The following is a 7,379-nucleotide window of genomic DNA, read 5'->3' as shown; positions in this document are numbered from 1 at the left end:
ACCCTCATGACTAAGGACATTGTGCATTTCTTTAAGTGTTTCCCAGATATTCAATATTCCTCTGTTGAGAATTCTCTGTTTCTCTCTGTACCTCATTTTTTAATTGGATTATTTGGGTTGTTGGTATTTAATTTCTTGAGTTCTTTATTAGTTTGGATATTAGCCCTTTGTCAGATGTAGGTTTGGTGAAGATCTTTTCCCAGTTTGTAGGATGTAGTTTTGTTCTGTTGACAGTGCCCTTTGCCTTACAGAAGCTTTTCAGTTTCATGAGGTTTCATTTATTAATTGTTGACCTTAGAGCATGAGCTGTCGGTGCTCTAATCAGGAAGTTTTCTCCTGTGCCAATGAGTTCAAGTCTCTTCCCCACTTTTTCTTCTAACAGACTTAGTGTGTCTGGTTTTATGTTGAGGTCTTTAGTCCACTTGGGCTTTAGTTTTGTGCAGGATGATAAATAAGGGTCTAGTTGCAGTTTTCTACATGTAGACATCCAGTTAGACCAGCATCATTTGTTGAAGATGCTATCTTTTCCCCACATTGTATAGTTTTTGCTTCTTTATTAAAAAAAAACCCAAGTGTTCATAGGTGTATATGTTTATTTTTGGATCTTTGATTTGATTCCATTGGTCCACCTGTCTGTTTCTATGCCAGTCTCATGCACTTTTTATTACTGTTGCTCTATAGTACAGCTTGAGATCAGGGATGGAGATACCTCCATTGTACAGGATTGTTTTAGAGTGAGGTAACCCAGACCCAGAAAGACAGCCATGGCTTATACTCATAAGCAGATATTAGCCACACAATACCGGATAGCCACACTACAATACACAGACTAAAGAAACTAAATAACAAGGAAGACCCTAGGGAGGATGCTTAATTCTCATTCAGAAGGGCAAACAGAATAGACACTGGAAGCAATTGAGAAGGACCAGGACTCAATCTACCATAGAGGTCCTCTGAAAGACTCTACACAGCTGGGGATCGAAACAGATGCTGAGACACACAGCCAAACTTTGGGGTGGAAGGCAGGGAGTCTTATGGAAGAGTTGGCAGATAAAAAGACCTGGAGGGGATAGGAGCTCCACAAAGAGACCAATGGAACAAACAAATCTTAGGAGGGGGAGGTGCTGCAGAGACTGATGCCCCAACCAAGGACCATGCATGGTAAGGACCTAGACCCCCTGCTCAGATGTAGTTGATAGGCAGCACAGTCTCTTTGTGGTCCATAATATGGGGAGTAGGGGCTGCCTCTGATATGGACTCTGGTGCCCACTCATTGATCACTTCCTACTTGTGGGGCAGCCTTGACAGTCCACAGAGGAAGAGGATGCAAGCAGTCCAGCTGAGACTTGATAGGCTGGGGTCAGATGATAAGGAAGGAAGGCTCCCCCTTTCTAAGGACTAGGGGATGGGGGAGGGGAGATGAGGGAGGAAGGGTGAGGCTGGGAAGAGATGAGGGAGGGCCATTATAATTGGGACACAAAGTGAATAAATTAAAAAAAAAAAGCAGACCTGAAAAGAAGTTATTTCTATATATAAATGATAGAACAAGGACTTGACATTTATTTACATGCCAAAAACAGAGCAGGCAGAGTTAACACTGAAATAAGGCTTGCATACATTAACAATAGAGTGATACCAAAAGTATGGCATGCACCTTTCAGAGCTCGGGTACCAATAGTCCCAGGCTGTTCTTCAACTCACTGTGAGTTTGAGTCATCTAGAGAGGTGGCTCATGGAATTGAGACCCAGTGAGATTGCTGCACCAAATAGTGTGATGACAATGTTTCAGAATGGTTGTGATACAGCCACTGACGGCTACTGCATCTTCTATGCCCCAGGTCAGGTCAGGCTAGCCTTGCCTTCCCTGTGCATTCATTTCCCTACTCCAAAAGTCCCTTTCCCAGTCACATGAGTGTTTTGGGAAAGAAGGAATTACATTTGGACTTTTCAGCTTGCTTTTTGTTCTTGTTTTTGTTTGTTTGTTTGTTTGTTTTGTTTTGTTTAATTAAATTAAATATCTGGGTGACCTAGCTTAGAAGGTCCAGGGAGGGATCTAGCTTGAACTTGTAGGCTCAAAATCCTTGCTTGCTCATACAGCCCACTAAGCACTGTTGTGGGTATCTTGGCCACTTCTCAGTAATATATTGAGACTTAGAGAAAAGAGTGCATTGCGTCATCCTGGCTACCTAGCTTCACAGATACTTAAGAAAGGCACTTCCATTGAGTCTTGACATATACTATATATGAGAATAAGAAAAACTCCTTACTATCACCAACATCTAGCGTTCTGTGTGCCTATCATGTCCAATAGTATGTATGGGAATTGCACCTGTCCATCAGTCAATGATAACCAGAGGGACAGTGAACTCATAGGAAGTGAAGTTTCCTTAGCTCAATGCAACAAAGGCCATATACCTGGGGATATCAGTGAAGGAGTAAGTTAGGAGAATCTTACTACAAGATTTGGGCTTGCTCCGGAAGGGCATCGTGGTGCACGCTTTTAATCCCAACACTTGGGAGGCTGAGGCAGGCAGATCAATGTGAGTTTGAGGCCAGCCTAGTCTACAAAGAGAGTTCCAGGACAGCCAGAACTATTACACAGAGAAACCCCGTCTCAAAAAAAACCCCACAAAAACCATACAAATGTAGAGAAATGTTAATTCAGAACATGGCTGTCTGGGAAGAGATCACATTCAAAGACCTTCTAGGTCTGTGTGATCTGGCTGGAATACAAACACACCTTTAATCCAGGAGATGGAGACAAGCAGATCTGAGTTCAAGGCCAGCCTATTATAGAGCAAGTATCATGTAACAAAAAGCTTAGGTCCAGGCATGGTGGTGCATGCCTTTAATCCCAAATGAAGGTAAAGTTAATTTGTAGAAGGAAGCACCCATGTTTGAATGGAATGTCTAATTGAGTGGCAGAAAAGGTAACGAATCAGAGAAGATTTGACAAAGGAGGATACGCCCAACTCTCAGGAGAAGAGAGGGGAAAGGGAAGCTACATAAGAGGCAGCTTTTCAGAGAGGGGAGGCAGTTTTACCAGGACAGTAATAGAGAGATGGGTTGCAGAGAGAACTCAGGTGAAGACAGAACAAGCCAGAAAATGAAAAGAAGCCAGAAGATTAGAGCAGATTGCTGAGTTAATTGAGGCCAAGCAGAGCAATTCTTGGCCAAAGAGAAGCCAGATTAAATAATCTGGGAGAAGAGTTTGAATCAGCCATCCCAGAGCTCAGAAAGAACAAGTAAGGGTGAGCTTATTAAGCAGGAAGTCTCTGAGGCTGAAAACATTCCAGGCGTACATTAGATTGCATGGAGGCTAGAAGCTTCCAGGAATAGGCCTGCCTAGGTTAGCAGAAGGAGGCAGTTAGCCTCCCAGATAATAATTGAGCCAGGAGACTAAAAGTTACTTCTACAAATAAATAAATGAGGAAAGGAAGAAAGAAACAAAGAAAGAAAAACAAACAAACAAAGATAGTTCAGCAATTAGGCTTAATCTTTGTTGTAAAGGCAGGATGATCAAATCAGGGATTAAGAATGATTGATGATTCTGTTAGTCTTATTTCTAGCAGCCTTTATAAATACGATGTTGATGTTCTGTTTGTAAACACAGCAGTATGGTTGGTAAAAGTATGTTTTTCCACTAGATCTTTGTAATAATTTAATCTCTGTGGTGCCACTGTCATTATCCCAACTGAAGACAAAGGGAGGCTACATAGTTTAAATAATGTTACTCAGTTAGTATGTGGTAAAGCCAGTGTCTATGATGTGCGAGTGTCACCACTGTCATGATTAGAGGTGAGATGCCAGGTGACAGATAGGATGCGGAGAAGTTTATTATAGGAGCGGGGGAGAACAGGGAAGGGGGAGGGAAAGATAGACAGAGACAGAGAGAGGAAGGGGAAGAGAGAAGCAAGAGAAGAGCAAGAGAGGCAAGAGAGGGGTAAGAGGTAAGAGAGTGAGAGATGAGGTGGGTTTGCCTTTGTTACATCCTGGGCAGCTGGCCCACCTAGTGGCAGGCAGGTAACGATGTCATAGATTGCTAGGCAGACTGGGGACAGTACGCTAACAACCATAGCATGTTTTCCTAGACATTTTGTTTGTTTCTCAGTAGCACTGTGTTACTATCCTTGCCTTAGAACTACTCTAAGAGTAGAGGAAAATGAATAAGCATACCAAATAAAACGGTTCAGGATTAGGGAGTATTCAGGTTTCTAGTGCCAAGTTTTACCTGATCCAGAGCGAGGACACTGTGTCCATGAAACTGCTGAAGTGCATCGAAGCGGAACTATAATCTGATTGTCTCGATTGACACCCGAGGCTTTGAGTTATCATTATTCTTGGTTTAGTCCTTGGTGTGTACATCTAAGTGACAGTCCCAGGTTCCAAGAGACTAGCCTAGGTTTCCTTACGGGATGCAGGCATTGATCGATTTCAAGCTTCCCATAACTTGTTATGCTAGTCCTAAGAAACTGCCCGGATGCTAGGACCCCAGTGCGCTTTGCCTCCGTAAGGCTTCGTATCTAGTGGGGCAGTGAAAATTGCCCAGTCTCCTTATAATATGACAGTTCTTTTGTTTTTACTAGATCAGGCCCCAGGCGTTAGGGTTTCAAGAAACTATCAAATGGAAATCTATTCACTTTGGAGGAGGAAGTGAAGAGGAAGAGAGTAAGAGGAAATGGAATGAAGGAGGAACAGGAGGAACACAAAACAGGAGGGCAGAAGAGGAGGAGGGGGAAGGAAGGATGAGAAGACCAGCAACAACTAGAGGAAGCCACCACCAAAGTGGCTACGTGTGACATTTTAGAAGAGTTTCGCTGTGTCCCCTTCTGTTGTTCTTAGTGTGTTTGTGGGATTTAATATAATTATATCAATGTGCATTTCTTTAATTTTTTTATTGTTATAAAAATGTTAGCAACAGAAAACAGAGGAACGCATACCTTCAGTCGCAGCCATCCGTCTCCCTCCTGATGCCAGGCCGTTATCGCAACGATCACCTTTTACATTTGTAATTCTTTTCAACTCAGAGGATAGGTAACTTTACCACTTGGCTTAAAAAACAAACAAATGCCCACAACTATTGCAGCTTTACTATTTGGCTGCTACTCTATAATAGTCGGTACTTCGGGGAGCTCGTGGCCAGAAAGATAGGGAAGCAAACAGACAAAGCAGCGTGGGACCACGTAGGGATCGTACAACCTGCTTGAAAAGGATTCGCATAGAGGAGGTAACATGAATTATCCCTTGAGAGAAGAGGATGGCTGTTCAGGAGTAGAGAAAGGACATAATAAATGAAAGGAACACAATTACTACAGAACCAAAAATCCACCTCAAGCCTTTGGGCACAGAACAACCACGACTGTGTTATCTTTATGGATTCTCGCTGCCAGGGTTGGAGGAAGGAAGGGTAAGGATAGCTAGCACGTTTCTTCTGTATGATGAAGGTTGATGCCAGCTGGGGGGCCAAACCACCTTTGGGCTTACTTACTCCACATGCGGTGGTAGGCAGGCAGATGCTGCGTCTGTGGCTGAAACCCTTGTCTGGTCTCTGCTTTGTGCTTCCTCACAGTGCGGTGGTAGTTAGCTTCCAAGAGTAAGCCTTCCGAGTGAACACACATAGGCTGCGTAATCCATTTCAACCTAGCCTTGTGAGACACTGCCACCATGAGCTGGTCCATATTCAAGGGGGAAGTATCATCCTGAAAGGGAAAGACAAACCATAAAAAGGGCATGACGGCTGGAAGGCATCTGTATCTTCAGAGCCGCAGACACTCTATGTCCAGGCAGATGAGTAGGACTGGCTTCAGGTTGTTGTGGGGACAGACTGATTGCTGACTGCCATGACAGAGTGAGCCTGCAAAAACCTTGCAGACTGAGTCTGGATGTTTTGTTTTTGTTTTTGTTTTTGTTTTACAAGGGAGAACATGATTTGAGCCATATTTCCCTTTGCTCATTAGAGAAGTCCAAAGGACAGGAGGTCATGACAATGGGCCAGCATGAGCAACTGAGACTAGGACAAAAATCAGGCAGGGGAGGGCTGCTGACCTCAGGGTCATTTCCAGCCACATCCATGTGCTCTCATGGCAAACATCTGATGTGAGTTCTGGGGAAGTGAGTGAACTACAAAGGATGGAGAAAGGGCTTCCAGGCTGCTCCAGAGTCGTGTGGCAACAGTGGTTTCTCCATCTGTGGCATTTAGACTCCAATCAAGCCTAGAAGCATCGTCATGGCAACTTGCCCATCTGCACTGCTGAGCTGAGACAGGATTTCCTTAGTAACGGAGGAGCTAGGAGACGGTGCTTAAAATAATCTTTTATGGCCAGAAAGAAATGCCTTTGCAGTTTTATTAGCCATGTAGCATCCTGGGGCCTGGCTTTCACCCTCACTTTATATCAAAATGGAACAAAATGGCTTTTTTTTAAAGCAAGGATTTCACTGTCTCTGCTGCACAAAGCATACGTCCCACTGAAGCCAGTGAACATCACACCTAAGTCCCTAGAGTTGCTGGTCACTCTTACACAAATTGCCTCCAAACAGAATAGACAGTCTGCATCCGAAATCACCGGGCTTCATCTAATCTCTTTTCTGTATCCCGCTGAAGTCCCAGCAGTCTCTCTGTGGGGAAAATAGTTATGCTAAGCAAGAGTTTAACACTTAGGCCATTTAGCCTGACAGTTCCTTGAATCTGATGGCCTCCTTGCTTGTGCCTCCTCTCCAATTTTCCCTCAGCTGTGGTTCTGCCTCCTGCATGAGCTCTTGCTTGTGACTGATAACCCCGACTATTAACTCCTTTCCTTTCTTAGCAGTCACCATGTGTGTAAGTGTGTCCTTCCAAGCCTGCATCATTCTTTGTTTTGCATAGTGAGAAGATCAAGCTCTTAAACATCTCTTCTCAATAAAACTGTAGGCTCTTAGGGTGGAGGCAGTAGCTCAGAGGCCGATCTGTAGCCTGGATCCAGCCCTGAGTTTAGTCCCCAGCAAAGCAAAGAGATTGTAGTTCACTGGGAAAGCCGTAGACCCTCCCAGGCCTTTTCTGCTCCACCATCCTTCCCCCACACCCCATATTCACATGTCACAGTTGGTTGCCTTACACGGACACGTCATTATCATCCAATGCCCATATTTTCATGAGGGTTCACCCAATGTTTAAAGGTCCTGTGGGTCTGGACCACCATAAAGGTGTCCACCATTGAAGATGGTGTACTTCTTTTTTAAAAAATATTTTTAAAATTGAAATACAATTACAACACTTCTTCCTTCTCTTTCCTTCCTCCAGCTCCCCTTAGTTACCCTCCCTTGAGCTCCTCCATCTCTCTCTCCCACTCTCAAGTCGACAGCCTCTGTTTCTTTGATTATATTTGTTACACACACACATACAC

The sequence above is a fragment of the Acomys russatus genome, chromosome 32, assembly GCF_903995435.1.
Source record: "Acomys russatus chromosome 32, mAcoRus1.1, whole genome shotgun sequence".
In the NCBI taxonomy this organism is placed as follows: Eukaryota; Metazoa; Chordata; class Mammalia; order Rodentia; family Muridae; genus Acomys; species Acomys russatus.
The sequence above is the reverse complement of the archived record's forward strand: the minus strand, read 5'-3'. Positions refer to the sequence as shown.